This window comes from Plodia interpunctella, chromosome 5 (genome assembly GCF_027563975.2).
Source record: "Plodia interpunctella isolate USDA-ARS_2022_Savannah chromosome 5, ilPloInte3.2, whole genome shotgun sequence".
Lineage (NCBI taxonomy): Eukaryota > Metazoa > Arthropoda > Insecta > Lepidoptera > Pyralidae > Plodia > Plodia interpunctella.
In genome coordinates, this window is record NC_071298.1 from 10,927,697 (window position 1) to 10,945,509 (window position 17,813).

Consider the following 17,813-nt stretch of genomic DNA (forward strand, 5'->3'; position numbering starts at 1 on the left):
TACCGGATACAAGATAGCGATCAAAATTTAGAGTTGCATGTAACCACAATCGAGCGACCGTCGCGTCGATCGGGTGGTTTAAAATCATCTCTTAACGCGATCCAGTTTATTCCGCGATCGAGTTAATTTTTAGTAATGAATGCGATTCATTTTATGTTCCTAAATTGAACTGAGTCGCATTGGAATCCAACAACCATTTCATACTTAGTTGCGATGAGGCCCTATTTCTTTATTATTAATAATAATAATAATAAACCTTAGACATACCAGATTATACACTCTCCTTGATCCAGAAGGCGGAATACTAAATACATGCCGAATCACACGTAAATTCCTAACTTCGTCTACCCTCACGTCTACCTTCAGCATATAAAACTTTTCCCTCTTACGCTTGGCTTCGGCCCGCGTATGAGGTGTATACCCTTTTTTTATTTTTTATTTTTATTTAAAAAAAGGAGAAAACATTTATAAAAGTAAATAATAATAATAATATTATTGCACTAGGAAATATCGTTATCCTAGCTACGCCATTCGCTGCAGTCTAGCAACATGCGTCACAAAACAGTAATAATAAACTCTATTCCTTTGAAATAACGCCACGGTTGAGACAACTCAATCTGCTACCCCTGGGATAGTGACAGATGTATTAACCAAAAGACATGTGGATAATTTGAACTGTTACTAAAAAGACAAATTGGCGTCACGTTTGTCGCGGTTTACCTGGGGATATAAAATAGGGAAACAAGTATAACTAGACAGTCGTATTAGTCATGTCAGATGCCTTTGGGCGACTTGAATAATTCTGGCAAAAGTGTTAGCAATAACACACTCGATAAAGAAGAAGTATTAGTAACTATAAATAATAAAAAAAGACGTGTAAAAGGCAGTCAAGGGAAAGGCTATAAAGTGGAGATTCATCCTGTGACTATTAAATCAAAATTCTACCAATAAACCCGCAACAGCTACACGTGATCAACAGTTTCGCAACTTTAGGCTCTTAATCTATTACGTAAAGTTTATGGATCAACGTAAAAATTGTATAGGGTTTCGTAGACATCCACGCAATGCCAATGTCAAAACCTATGTAAAACAAAGCAACCCATCAAAGCACGACGAAGTAAATCACATCATATTTCACATTTTGAAGTGACATTTTATCCAGCGGCAATAGCGGCGGATCTGCAATGATTTGTGCAAATTGTTGTGTTGTTGACTGTACAACTCACAAAACTTAAATCGCTATTAAAATGCTCAACTTTTATTACTGAGTCGGTCTCTCTGACAATCTTAATACACTCATTTAACTGACATCGCAAAGTCTAGCTGAATAAACAGATTATTAAATGAATTCCTTTGAAAATGTTGCCTGCATTTATAACTTTTAACCGACTGCGCTTAACCGCAAATGTTGGGCTGTAATGTTTGCATACATTTTGTTTTGTCATAACAAGATCTCTATATGTTTAACACATGACGATAGGAGGGAATTATTGTGCACTTACATTGTTATATTACTGATAAAAAATTATACATAAATTTATACTTAAAAAATTGTAAGCCCTTCTGGCATAATAGGGACCAACACTGTTTGAATGTGTTTCTTTCAGCATTTCTTCTCAGCAGTGGTCGTTCCGAAATGCTAGTAGTTTGTAGCTTTGGTAAACATCATTTAATTTAGAATATGACGTGAATAAATGTTCCTCTATTGTATGTTACTTTTAATAATTTATTACATGGCTTTATATGTCAGGGTTATAATAACTAATACACTTGTTTCTATCTTACTCTATCTTATGCTACTTACATGTTTGCTATTTAGTTTTATTTATTTATTTTTTTATATATATATTTTCTATATTCAACCTTATATATCAGTTATACAATGAGAACATACATTTAAGCTATCTATGTTTGGAAAATGCGCGTCCAGTCGTTTGGAAACTGTTAGCTACTTTCTAGCGGATGAGATGTCGCCAGCAACATTGGATAGTTAACTGTTTTTTGACAAATTCTCGACTTCCCAATTTGCGTTGGATACATTGTTTGGCATTGCATAATTGAGTTTTGGGCAGACTCCAATTATTCGTAAATCAAAAGCAAAAACTTAACGAGCGCAAGGAGTTTTTAATTTTTATGTCGCTTCGTATGACATTCACAGTGAGTTTCTATACTAGGGCGGAACCACACGCAACAGTCTTTCATCTAAACTATTATTATAAAGAGGTAAGCGTTTGTGAGTTTATATGTTTATATTTATATATATATATATATATATATATATATATATATATATATATATGTTTATATGTTTATATATATATATGTGTATATACAGATGACATGCACAGTAAATGACCTAAACAGCTAAAATTCTGTTTCCCTGTTGATTATATAGAAACAAAAAGCATTCTAATTGAAAAGCGCCACTTGAATTAAACGAAGCCCTAACATCTGCTGCCGAAGGACTCCCAATAACGATCTAACTTACGCAGGTAAGACAGCATTCCACTGCTGAGTAAGCTACGCTCACTTACTATGCTATGGTTACTATACTGTGTAATCTAGGTACTGAAGTACCTAGATTACACAATTTATTTGGACTTCATAACGGTTTTGCTAAACTACACAAACGTGATATTAATATTACAACAACTACAATTAAATACGAATTTACGCTAAATTCAAATTTTCAAACTCAAAATTCCTTTATATATGAGAGAGTCTGTGGTAGAATAGACCATAGTAGAAAAGTCCTGTCGTTGAAACTCTCAAATCTGAAACATTCTGTCGACGAAACTTCCGTAGGAGAAACATTCTGACGGCGAATTATTTAAAAGGTGTCATGCGTCGTGGACATTTGCTGTTGTGATTTATCAGAGTAAGTAGCAACCTCAACAACCACTTCCGAGAAATTAGGGCTAAGCTTAGGGCACCGAGGGGCGGCTCAATTTCGTCTTTGTATGTGTCATATTTTGTATTTTTTTATCATATATTTTGTGTTTGTCTAAAACTAGGATGTGTTCAGTGAGAAAGGTAAGGTTTCTTAATATACTTTTTTTCATACTTGATATTGAAAGGGCAACGTAATTGTATAAATTTCGATTTGTTTCTTTTTAAAAGCTCTTATTTCACTCGACAAAACGAATCGTTCTGTTGGTGATTAGTGTAAAGGAGAAACAACTGTCGGAGAAAGCTTGTACAATTACATTACTTATATCGACGGAAAATTTACTTTAAACTAAGTCTATAGTCGACTTGCAAAACGAATGTGAAAAAGAAACGGCACAAAAAAAAATTCACTGCAGCCTTTTCTCCAAGGATGTCAATTAACAATTATTCTTAAAGCTTCAAGTGCTGGTCTACGAAAGCATGACTTAGATTGATTGGTACACAAATTAATGTGGCACGATTACTTCAACAAAACCGCCGCCACGCGTAATTGCTTGTATTATTTAATGCTATTTAGAATAAGATTTATATAAGTGTCAAATGTTTAATGTAATGTCTCGCTACAAAAGCGTGCGTAGCTTAGCATATCTCAGCTTAATGGATAGCCACCACAATCCAAATAAACATGTAACAAAAACAAGACATTTTTTCCTTATTCCACGAAGCAGAACTCAAATCCCGTTTAATGGGACAATTAAGATGGCCTTAAATAATAATAACGGTGTTAGCAAACAATTATTTCAGCTCATGCTCGAATAATGGTCGTCTTAAGGGGTCTTAATTTAGCGGAGAGAAATACCGGCATTTTTGAAAGACTATTGTTTTGTTGGTCTTATTGTCATCATTTCTGTGATTGGTTTAATAGAGTTGTGATTTGGTGAAAATATTTTTATATACATTTTTAAGATGACGATTATGATGATGATTTCTTCAAAATGAGATTAGATTTTCCTCTATATATTTTTTTTTATTTGGAAAAAGAAATATCTGTTTTGCTATCAATACCACTTGATTGCAGAGTTTCGCATCCAATACCTTTGGCTCAACAAGGTGAGTATCATTTTCACAACGAATGCAGACAGAATATTAGATAAAAATAGGCGAATAAATTTCCCAAAAGTACTGCACAAGTTTGAGCGTTAAAATTATCGTGCAGACATCGTAAACTTGGGTCATCGAGATAACGTAACGAAATACGCGATCCAATATTCGTGCGCCTTGCACCGATACTTTATGTACACGTTACTGGCTGTATACGACGGCGAAATAAAAAAGTTGTACGACACTGGCTGGTTATAATTATATGTTTTGTTTTTATGGTATAATGTGCGTGAGCTGTACCGACCATTTTAAGATTAATGTGGCGCCATTTTAAGTTACTTGTTGTTGTATTGTGTAATACTTTATTGGAATGAATTCATGTTAAAATACAGCGCTTGGTTACACAGCAAAAAAAAAAATTCTCTAAATATTCAAATAAATTAATTAAGGGCATCATTCCCGAAATGATGTTATATTTTCTCTGAATAAGTACCTAACTGCGCTAATTAATTGGCTGAAACACTTATTGAAATACATTTCAATGTTGAACTAATTAAATAGTAGATTCTATAAGTAAAGATGTTTTTAATTATTACATGGAAAACTTCAAGAGAAACGAAAAGTAGGTACTCAATGTAATTTTAGATTTTAGCTACACGTGTATATGCAAAATATTATCACAATCTGTCCAGTAAAATTGTATTGGTTAACCAATAAGGTTATTTTTGTGGGGTTTCAAATGGGTTTAAATGGAATAAATTTAACTTGTAAGATTTGTACTTAACATACACACATACAAGTCGTGTGAAATAAAAGCTTTTAAAAAGAAACAAATCGACATTTATATACAATTACGTTGCCCTTTCAATATCAAGTATGAAAAAAAGTATATTAAGAAACCTTACCTTTCTCACTGAACACATCCTAGTTTTAGACAAACACAAAATATATGATAAAAAATACAAAATATGACAGACACAAAGACGAAATTGAGCCGCCCCTCAGTGCCCTAAGCTTAGCCCTAATTTCTCGGAAGTGGTTGATGAGGTCGCTACTTACTCTGATAAATCACAACAGCAAATGTCCACGACGCATGACACTATTAGAGAGATTGTATAGAAGTAATTGGTAGGTACAGACAACAGCACATCTAGTTGCCCTGCATGAACCTCTGTGGCGCGGTGATAGCGGCGAGTTTGCAATGAATTTGAATGAATGAGTGCTGTTGACTGTACTACTATCTAAATATAATTTTACTATTCTTTTTCACATATCTCAATAAAAAATTAAAGATTATATTCTAGGAATTAATTATCGCACCACAATATCATATTTGTTTGATCTTGTGGTTGACTGAAAGATAATGCCATATAGCGTCCGCCATTTGTACACATTTTATTGGTATTTTGTGTAAAAAAGTTTTAAATAAATAATATTGTGGCATGGACTGGCCACTTGTTTCTGTATTTTTATGACGATGTTATTAACTGTCAGTGTCAAGCTCAATAAATCAGTCTACAGCCAGCTTCCGTCTTTCATTCGTTGCAAATATAATAAACGAAGATGTATTCTTGAGCACCTCAATATAAAATAGTTACTTGTGATAATAGCCATTTAGTATTTCGAAGAATTTCAGTATTTATAAGATTTTTATCATTTCAAAACAGTGCTCGGAATGGAATTGATTCCAAGTGGTTATTTTCGTGCAATACAGTTATTAAAAACTCTGTATTTCTTTCGTTGCCGAACCAGCATGGAAGTTTGTTTCTAAACTCTTCTCTTTATTGCACAAAAAAGAAGTAAAAAGGACAGATTTATCTCAGAAAAGAATTTCTTCCAGTCAACCAAGTATCCGAAAGGAAACAACTTCATGCAAAAAGTAAGTATTATAGGACGATATTTGATTCTCATTAAATGATTCATCTATCTGTCTATTATTATAAACAGCATAAATCACAAATCATTGGGGTGTTACCATCGAAACATACGTCTTTCGAAACGAAGCGATCTTTCAGCAAAGTGCCCGTAAGTTTTTACAACACTTGGCCAGTTTTCGGGCAGTTAATGACCTCGGTCGGGCGCTACCATTAAACGGTTCACAGGCTTTATCAGTGCCTTCTCCGTTTTTATAGATGTTTGAATTTGTTTTAATTAACTATGCTGTTACTGAAAGCTATAGAAGCGAGAGGATGATGATGGAAAGATGTTTGGTGTTGCAAATAATAACGTCTATAAATATTACTGGGACGACACCGAATGGTTAAGACGCCCGTCTGTGGATCGAAATCTAGGTTCGAATCCTAATCCTACATGAGTTTGTATACCAATCTGAGTCATGTATAGTAGTTTTCATAGATCACCACTTGCTTCCGGTGAAGGAAAACATCGTGAGGAAACCTGCACACTGGTTGATTATTATGTGTGTGAAATGGAGAAGGCAATGGCAAACCACTCCATTAATAATGCCAAGAAAGTTGTTGAGCGTGTTTCATTCCACGACGCCGACCCTCAGTCATGAGGAATACGGCTATGAAGACGCTCGTGCGTGTATTAGATTAGTAGAGGATAGAGAAGGTTGGCGTAAGAGAGTGATGTTGTGCTCAGTAGTGGGCAGAGAAAGGCTGAGATGATATGTACCACTAATTTACAAGTATTTACTTGCATACTGTAATACTATTGCTGTAAGGTTGCATATTTTAGTAGATTGTGCTATAGGTACATTCTAGAAAAAAAAAATAGTACAAAAATTACTCTATATTTTTACCACTTAACCAAAAATGATTTTTTTATCGTTAATTTGAAATATATACTATGTTTAGGTAATAAAAGGCTGCAATCTTGGTTGGATGTAACAAATAAAATAAAAAAAAATGTTTTACCAGCTTAGAAAACTTTTAAAAAATATAAAGGAAGAAATAAAATTAAGCTTCAAGCGTCAATTTTTCTTTCAGTGTGAAAAGAAAGGTTCTGGCACAACACACCTATAACCGGTGATAAATATTTGTAATCATAGGCATAAAAATTTGCCCGCGTTGGGAATCGAACTCAGGAGCTCCAGACCGCGGATGGGAGTGATGATCGCTATGTCATGGATATCGTCAAAGAATTTTTTATAATTTATACTCTAAATTTTATTCAGCTTTGTAAAAGCTGTACAATAATTAGAATACGACCGCTTACTGTAATCTTTATTCCTATTTCTTATTAAGCTGCTCTTATTAAGGCAATAACTCAAATATAAATGTGATAGGATAATAAATAATTGCGCCCTAAATAAGGTTACTTAACATTCATATTGGACATAAGACGAATTTAAACACGAGTTGGCAACATTACGAATATGAGAGATCTACAGAAATCCGAATAATATCAAGACAATAGAACTGACATTTGCTGTCTATAACAATTGCGACGCGCTCAAAAATTAGTTAAGATGAATCGTCGTGAATAAATGGTAATTTTAAATAATTTTTAATACATTCTAATTTGGAACGAAATTCGAATCGAATTTAAATTTTAGAAGCGTGCGAATTAGGTCTTTTTGTGTAAATAAAGGCGACGTAATGAAACGTAATTGTCACTTCTACGTCTCTATTAGTAATTCCGTGCAGAGATCCTATTTCTCCCTATCGCTTTATTCCATCTATAACACAGTGTATGAAGCGTCCATACGGGATATAAAACTGATATTTCCGTGCTCCACTTGCACGGTTTATACGCACTTTGTTTTTATTTACTCGTGCGACTATAGCATTATTTTTTCACATTTTTTCCTGTCAGTATAAACATAGCCTTAGTAAATTTCAAAAACAACTTAAAACTAGTTATAGAAATTCTGAAAAACGTATAAAAAATTCGAAAATCTAGATTTTAATTACAACTTTCATCGTGAATATATTTACAAATTGTGTATACAGACAGCCAAACATATATATAGATACAGCTATATCAAACACTGGCTTTTGTTATTTCTAAATACAGACTGTTATTGTAGTTCTTGACATTAGCTCGATCAAACGAACCCCCATTTCTACCTCTCTCTCTCTCTCTCTCTCTCTCTCTCTCTCTCTCTCTCTCTCTCTCTTCTCCGGCTGCTTCAGCAGTTGAGCGTCGGAGCTCAAGGTCCGTTTACCCTCAAGAACTCATCATTATCAAATTATTCGGCTGTGATTTTACGACCAGCCGTCTGCCCGACACTAACCCTCTTAGGGAATGCTATTTTTGCCAATCAGCTGTCAGGACGGCATTTACTACATTCACGTGAAGATATGGAATGACCTAGGGGCATTCCAAATCTTCACGTGCAAGCTCTATCCAAATGTGTTTACCTATTATTCGTAAAGATTTATTATTCCCTTGATCGACTTTTGTTTAACTGCGTGGGAAGAAAATCTAGTTAGTACAGTCGGGGGTAGGATAACTATATACCAACTAATTAACTAATCCAGTAATAAGTGGGTCAGGTTATCTGGCTTCGACTATACATATTTCTTCTTGCTAGGTACAATAATAGGTACCTGATGCAAGTTGACGTGAAGTACTTTATAACTACCCTCCCTTACCCATCATATGCCTATGTGTATATCGCATCATATTGTACATATTTTGATGCGTAGTGGTGTAGCGGTCATATGTATTTGGAGCGAAAGGTCCGCAATAAAATTATTTTTTGCACCAATTAAAAGTAAAGAAAATAAATTCCCAATTCCTTAGACTTATCAAACTATCGATAAGAATTTTAAACATTGGCAGAAAAGTTATTGGAAAAAATGATTTTACTAAATGTTGCGACGGGTAAATAAATATTTAATGACAAAAAACACAACGAATTAGACCCAAAGTATGTAATTATTGTCGTTGGGAATATTTCTTTCATCATATCGATATTAAAGAATTATTTTATTTTACTCACAACAGCATAGGAATCAACCACAGGAACAAGTCACGACTACGTCACATGATCCAAGTCATATTAGTCACAGAAAAGTTAAGACGTTATGTCCGAGACACACTGAAATAGAATCACTTGTTTGTGTACGCGCGTCCGTCCCGTAACGCATACCAATCATTTTTGACGGTTGGAGTAAACGGATAAACTTTGGGTGCCACGCGGCACAAGAAAACAATATATACAGCCTTCGAAAAAAAAAACGTAAATATATGATAAACCTCTCAAAATATATAAGAAATCTCAGGCTGTAATATGTTTTGTAATAAAGTCAAATTAAAAATATAAAAGCATAGCAATATTTTTATGTCGTGTGAAGTGAATAAATAAAAAAACTGTCTCATGTAATCCCAACTTTTAAATCTTTTCTATTGAATTTTTCAGTATACTTAGGTACGTAATATATAAAATGGAACCAAGTGATATTGGCATTCATTTTTTCAATAATTTCCTTGTCTGTTACAATATACTATGTACTACTTAGTCACAATAAAAAGAAAAACCAAAAGATGTTTTATTATTATCACTAGAAGTAGACAATTATCTAGTTACTCATAAGAAAGTTTTGTTTGTTTCTATTATTATTTCCATTAGGCATTATAAAGATACATCGGGAGTAACTAGGTTAAGCATCTTTCGGAATATCTGTGCACTCCTGAGAGTGGTGTAAACACACATGAAAATCCCTAAAAAAAGAAACAATCATTTATCAAATCGGTGTCACTATAAAAAAAATACTTGAACGCACCTGAACGGTCGAGATATCATCCGTCAAACTCGCTGTCACCTTTTCCCGCCAAAACTCTTCGTTCACTTGAAACCATTCACAAACATTGGGCATTGTACCCGCACAAAACATTTAGATTCCTTTGTCATGTAAACGTTATTTAAATTGAGTTTATTCGGATTTTAGGTAGTTTATCGTTCGTGTGGCGACGGGCGTAGGTGTCGACTAACGCGCGAAAAGTTGTAGGGCCGACTGGACTGAGCGGCGATGTCGCGGGCAATTCCTACGGGCTTTCTTCACAGTTGTGTCATATTCGATGGACAGTGGGCTATTTTTAATTGGCCCGAAAATCGGTTTGCGGTAATCGAAGAATTTTTTCGTGAGATCTATTTTATTTTGTCGTGTTATGTTACGAGGCCAGAGAAATGTCGAAACAAGCCCATTGATTTAGACGGTAATAGTACATGTCAATATACAAATATCTAGTTGTACAAGTTTATCAACACAACATCTACTTAACACAACATCTATGTACCTATTTCTTTTTATTATTTTCGAAAAAAAAAAAACACCGCAACAACATAAGTTCTTTAAAAAAAAACTGTTTTTTTTTTTAATAATTTGCAAAAGAATACCCGTCGACTATGCCTAGATTCCTTAGCATATTTAAATGCAAATTGCGTTTTTTTTTAGTACCTATTTGCAAAAGAACACCGCTAGACACCGCCGAGGCAGACTAAATAATTTATGCGAGACTACGTCCGTCTACATTATCCCGGACAAGCTAAGTTTCAGTTCAGATTCATACTGGCATTATTATTGCAATCGATTCAATGGATATTTCGCAGTAAAGTAAGCTCATATTAGTTAGCTCAAGTAATTGATTGGAATTATGGACAAGTCAGCCCCTCTCCGATCGCCGCGCCCGTAAGGGTCCTTAACTGTCTCTATTGTATATAAGAAAGATCTGTTACTTACATCAAGGATGCAAATAAAGAATTGTGTATTGTTAAAACATTATTCGTCTGTCAACAAGTAAATGTTTTTTTTTTTTAATAAAAATGCATATGAAATACCATAAATAATATGGAGAATTGGCGCCAACGCTAGATCGTAAATACAGCTACAGTTAATTAGGTCTCATTTTAAAACTACTTGGCACTTCGATGTACTAAAACTTGGAATAGCACTAGATATGGTGAATGGGTGAATGACATAAATTGAGAGAGGCCTGGGTATATACCCAGCAGTGGGATAAAAGAGGCTACCAATGGTGATGTTGAAATTCTCCTGAGCTTCGTACGAAGCCGCAATAGGCTAGTTGACAATTTTTTTGAAGACTTATTGACGGTTATTATATTAATAGAAACACCAGTCAAAAACATACTGTGATAATGACAATGCTTACAAAGATATGACAAAAATAAAATCACACATTTTTGGACTCGTCCAAACGTTCCATGCTAAATGACACGTGAAAGTGACGTCACAACTTGCGAAAATGTTCGCAAAGAAAGATATGTTTGTTCGACAGCTACATTAAATGTTACGTTTATGGTGATGACTTCTTAATAAAACATGTTAGTATTTATAAGATCGTTGTTAAGTGACACTTCATGCTAATCCTTGGATATCGTACGAGGTGATTAAGCTACACTGCTTTGGCAGGCAACAATATTATTCTCAAGAAGGTTGGAGTCAGGTGGTAAATATTCAAAATTATGTGGTGCCTTTGTTGCGCTATCCCCGGGCTTAGAGGTGTCACAACCCCGAACACACCAAGAAACACGGCAAGATGAGAGAGATGAGAGAATTGACTTATATTCTGAGGGGTTTCCGGAAGCAACTCAAAGATTACTTCTTTAAAATACAAGTTTTCATTTACAAGTTTGTACAAGTTTTTTTAGCTTCACCAGTCATGTTGTCTGTAATCAAATCTTGCAAGTTAGATTTCTCCTACTTCCATTTGTCCTTCAGAATTGAATTTTCCCACATCGTTTCACATTACATAACAATGCATTATTATGATACCCACCTAGGATCGGCTGCCAACGAGTGAACTTGACGGCGTACATGTTTTTTTATCAGGCGTTAAATGCCACAAGATCTCACTGACGACAATAAAAGCTTATGGCAAAAATTGCATTTTTGTAAAAAAAAGACATGTTACGTACGTGTTTGACGTCATTCTCTCACAGAAGTAAGGATATTTTCTTCAGTCAATTTTATGACATAGATATTGTTTAGTCAGGGATTTAGCCCTATAAGATTCGCATGAGTCACCTCGCTAAGTCCGTTTTATCGACAGTCGTTACGCCACAGGTGGTCACTACAAACCATAGACAAACAGCCCTCCTGCTGTAATGTCCAAAAATAAAAGAACAACACTATTATTAAGCGTCTATTCAGCTTTTATTGGCCTATCTCTGGTTCAATGATGGCGGTACTCTTTACAGACTTTTCTAAAAAATCTTATCTAAAAAGTGTTTAATAGTGTAGTTCACTAGTGTGTATGCTACTTGCCACTAGATTGCGGTAGATAGTCGTAAAAGTCATGTCAGATGCCTTTAGGCGACTTGAATAAAATCAGACACCAGTGTTAGCAATAACATACTCGATATAAATGAATGAAAAAATATAATCGAAGTTATATTGATCAAACTAAAATAAACGTGTTTTTTTAGTTAGTGTGTAAGGCCATTATACAATGGTTTCGCAAATAAAATAATAAATTCGTATTCAAATCATTTATTCAGAAATTAGACCTTCACAGGCAGTTTTTCTCGTCAATTTTTATATTTATAGTTATTTCTCACAAGCTACAAACTACTGGGACTTCGGAACGACCACTCCTGAAAAGAAATGCCGAAAGAAACTCATTTGAGCAGTGTTGGTCCCTATCATGCCAGATCGGCTTACCATTATTGTTTCTTACAATGTTTTTTTCTAATAACATATAAAAGTACATAGTCAAAAGGTATATCAAAACAGGTTATGACTGTGATCCGAGTGCTGATTACAATATATATAATATATCGATGTGAAACACAATTAACTTACATAAATATATGAGAAACGAGATGACCAGTTCCCTTTGGTAGCACCCGTTCACGAGTTGACGCATGGGTCAGCCATCGCATAGCTCAACCATAATAGAGAACTCACGACCCGGCCCACAATAATATAAATATTAAAATATACTTTTGTTAAAATTACATTTAAAATCGACAAACGCCGGGACACCAATGTGTCCCGTATCGGGTTGCAGATGTCCATGGGCTGCGGTGTTTGCTTACCATCAGATAAAATAGGGTAGGCAAACCTATTTTGCTAAAAAAAAATTTTCTATCTCGTCGTTTCTTCTTTATCTATTTATTGTATTACCAGCTCAATGGTAGACTTAATGTAAATACAGGAAACCTTTAAAAAGTGGGCCTCACCTTAATACAAGGCGTTTTTGCTAAAACATCTTCAATGTACCGTTTTACAATAACGCGAAGACGCCAAACAACAAGGTACAAATTAACTAAAATACAGAAGTATAACAAATATATAAATATAATTATTATATTTATTTATTTTTTTTTAATTAGAATTGGCGTCATTTTGAATTTAAAATAAATTATTATAATTTACAGTTAGACTTCTAGCTTTTGCCCGTGGCTTCGCTCGCATGACTTTCCCGCCTACTTAATGTCCTTCCCTCTTATAGCAGGGGGTTGTTCAGTTGGTATTGTTACACCAGGTCAACTTTAAACTGCGCGTCGCAACCGATTAGATAAAACGTCACATTTTGCATTGATCTGCGCAGGTTTAAGTTAACTTCAAAGTTGACTGGTGCAACCCGCCCTAAGTCATGAATCAAACGGATTATTTTTACTGAACGAGCGAGCGAAGCGAGTGTGGTCTAACATTCTACTTGGCGCAAAAATACATTATTGTATGTCTGTGTGTTTGTTTGTTTGTAACGCGATAACATTCGAAACACTGGTCCGATTTTGATAAAATTTAAAAGGTATGTAGGATATGCCAATAGAATTTTTAAGTTCGTGGGGCATCATAATCGGTTCAGTTGTTTTTGAAATGTTCACAATTTTGTTAAAAAAAATATCTTTCCTTAATTCGATATAGTTTGAATTTTGGGGAATCTCAGATGAGCTTATCTTATCAGCAATAGGAAATAATTAAAAAAATATCTTTCCGATAAATATCGTATTGTAATCTGACGTATAAAACTGCTCGATAAATCAGCCTGATATGATTATAGTCGTATCCAACGTTTATGAAATACAATTTTCGACGCTATCTGTTCGATATGTTGCATATACCTATATGAACAGGTAGTTTAAAATAAAGTTATTTTATTTTGATTTATTGCAAGCGGTAAAAAATGAAATATTTTTTTTTTATAAAGCCAGCCATGTTTTGAACAAAACATTTGTTCAAAAACATAAATTACAACGACAAAATTATGTTTTTGAACAATGTCCTGTTCAAAACAAGCCGCAGCGGACCCGCCTCTACAATGACAAAATGTCACCTCTGTAACAAAACTAATGCGTGCAAAGCTAATCGAGCTCGGCGAGTAGTTGATGCCAACACAGCGGGATATTGAACTTTCTCTGGGTTCCGCACCACAGCGATTTGGCGGATAGTGTTTATTCTCTCGAAAAGTAACTAACACATATAAGATTTTTGAACCTATGCCTTCTTAGCTCTTCTAGGAATAAGAGGACAGGCTCGGATCAACATTATATGCGTCAAGTTTTTACTAAACAGCTAATTGAAGGCAGTGCATGAAAAGAAAGAAGTGGTGCTAACACCTGTTTATAAAATTTTATTGAAATTCGCTTAATAATTGAGACGAGATTATATGAGAAAGTGATGAGAAACATCATCATCATTAATATTGATAAAGATACAATAAATAAATATATATTGGGATAAATCACACAGATTGAGATAGCCCCAAAGTAAGTTCTAGACTTGTGTTATGGGATACTATATTTTATAACAAATACATATATATATAAACATCCAAGACCCGGGCCAATCAGAAAAAGATCATTTTCCCTCATGACCCGACCGGGGATCGAATCCGGGACCTTTCGGTTCAGTGGCAACAACTTTACCACTGCGCCACCAAGGTGTCAAAACTATTAATATACTATTACTAATGTAGGAAGTTGATTAAACTGATACATACATAAACATAAAATGATATATTCGATATCAATAAACAATATACTAACTAGGCTGGCTAGCCTGGCTTCTCTGGTCGGGGTGACGTCACGTGTAAAAGGGCAACTTGTACCAGGACACCAGGAGTCGCGAGGAGCTCGCATCCCCACACTGCAGTCAATTCCCGCCTTTAGCAACAGCACATAAGACACCAAGTTGCATTGGCAGTCGCATCAACTACACACATCGCCAGGCTCGCTAAGCTAAATTAAGTTTAAAAGGTCGTAACTTGAAAGTCTGATTTTGCGTAACAGTGCCTGGAGTCGATGTAGTACTCTTTTCGGATCTTTTTGCTTGTTTTGCCACGTATGACTCCCTATGCACAATCAAAACTGTACTTAATTTATCTTTTAATAGAGTTGATATTTATACGTCGACGCATATTGCGTTTACGACCTTTTGCCATACAGCAGCTTAATTGCACATTTCGAGTGCGCAGGGGTGGTTTCGGACGAAAGAGACGAGCGTATACATCCATCTCGCACTTCCATCATTTGATTAACGAGCATTCAGACTCTGAATGTGGCAACTAATTATCGAAAATCACGAAATTTCCACCTTAATTAAATGCCTTGGAAAAAATGCGTCCCAAAATATGCCTTACCGTAAGGGTAATAAGAGACTATTGAGTTTTTCACTTCCAGCAGTTGCTCTCTGGAGCTCAATTCTAATTGATTCAAAGTTTTGTCGCAATGGCGTTAAAGACGCAATAATTCTAGAAGTTTCCACATTAAATCTAATATCTAATGCGGGTAACCTAGTTCATCTGTTGCAAAACTGTATTACTTACTTTATAGTATTTAATTATAAAATAGCAAATTTTTCACAATATGCTTCGTGTACATGGAATAGAACTTTCTCTCTCTCATTTTCCCGAATGCATTCCGGGCTTTGATGCCTCGAAACCCGTTATTTGGAAGATTCGACTGTGATTTTACAACTGGTTGCCTTCATGACGTCAACACTCCTTGAGAATGCTAGTGTGACTAAGATCAACAGATGCCAAAGCTGTCTCTTAGTCGCCTTGTATATGGCGTACGCGAGATTAAAGAGTAGTCTATTTTAGGGCGGAACCACACAAAGTTTATAGTGTAGGAGTGCCGAATATCATGCCTATAGCTGTCATAAATAAATCAATTTAATCGTTTCATACAATCGGACAAAGCCAGACTGATGGTAACTAAACCCATGACAACAGTAAATATAGAGGGTGTTTTAGCGTTTCCTTCCCTCATAGCTTCGTTATGTATGTCCGTCCGTGTGTAGCTCAGAAAATATTACTAGGAAACTTAATCGTAATCCTAGTATTATAAATGCGAAAGTAAGTTTGTTTGTTTAACTCTTCACGCATTATCTACTGGACAGATTATTATGAAATTTGGTACACGCGTAATAAATAACATATAAGGTACTTTTTATCCCGAAATTCCCACGAGAGCGAAGCCCCGGGGCGCAGCTATTAAATATATATTACGGTTCGGTAACGGGCTAAACAATATGCATGATAAACTATAATACCAAGAAAAAATACAGTTTTCTTGGGTAGAACACAGCATCTTCGATTTGCTCAGTCTTTTAATCAATTTCTACATAAAAATAGCACAGTTCTCGTTATTCATCTGTTAGTATTGGTTTCATGGAGTACTAAAACTACAACTACACTAAAATAAAACGAATATAAATAACCTCGAACTATTAGCAGAAGCAATTGAACTTGATACGATACACATTCAGTGGTTACCGTTGCCAATATATGAAGTCTTGAACCCAATCCCCGATATTTACGACCGGTTACGTAGTTAGTTTTATGTCAGGTTACAGAAATCTCGAGATAAATGCTTTTCATTGAAAACAGCAACGACTATTCCTATCTAAACTTCGTTTTTTCTTGCACTGTCTTAATTGTAAACAATGTTACCATGTATTTTCATTATTTTGCAGCTATATGAATAAGAATATATTTGATAGTAGCGCGAGAGAATTGAGTGGTTACTCAATATAATTATTTAAATATGGTTATATTTAGTAGTAAAGCGTTGTAGATTTGCCATCGACACGGAAATGAATAGCAATATACATTCGATATATAGAGATAGATGGATTAATTTACAAAGAAGTTACACCTTTTACAAAGAAGTCATAAGCTACAACTATTATGTTAAGTTACTGTATGTTACGGTAAATACGTTAGCTAAGTTACGGTATTCAAACAGAACACAGCGCACAGGCGAACTTATCGAAAATGTAATTTTCTTCCAGTCAACTTTTGGACGACATTCGAAATTTTTATATGGTTTTAAAAGATAAATTATAAAATAATTTAAGCGGTAGTAAGGACAGGACAAATGTGGTTTTTATGTATTTCTACCAACACAAGCTAAATTGTATAGACGTTTTCACTTATCAGGTAGTTTTTGTCGTCTACCGTATATGAAAGCAACCGATGTCTTGCGTGACTCGTGACGTGGCGGGGATTAATCCCACATCCCTGACATGCCCGTGTGCGCCATAGCGGGACAAAGTCACGTCAGTCACGTGTCCCGGACCGACGAAGTACTAGGATTGCATAGCGTTACAAGAGGGTCCGGAATCAGGAGTCGGAAGCATAGAAAGATATGGAGAAAAAGCATTTTCAATGGGGCGGAGTAAACTGAAACTGACAGGCTGTCTCACAAATATATATATATATATATCTCGTATGCATACATATAACAATATATAATAATACAATGTGAGTCATTAATTAGTCTGAAGAATTGACAAAGTACCAACGGTTGCCTGTATTTGAGCCCGAGACATTAACTATAATTGAATTCCATTTTATACAAAAAAAGAAGGAATATAAATAATTATTATACAAAACTAGCCGCTCGCCCCGGCTTCGCTCGAGTAAAACCAATAAAAATG

The 17,813-nt window shown here is 34.9% G+C and overlaps 1 protein-coding gene across 1 annotated transcript in view; it reads right to left on the reverse strand.

Annotated features, from left to right (window-relative positions):
• LOC128669732 (innexin shaking-B-like) overlaps nt 1-9,902 on the reverse strand; it is a 47,099-nt gene extending 37,197 nt beyond the window's left edge. Inside the window, exon 1 of the mRNA XM_053744793.1 lies at nt 9,687-9,902. The gene's annotated coding sequence lies outside the window, so the exon portion shown is untranslated. The remainder of the gene's footprint in view (nt 1-9,686) is intronic.
• Between the last annotated feature and the right edge of the window lie 7,911 nt (nt 9,903-17,813).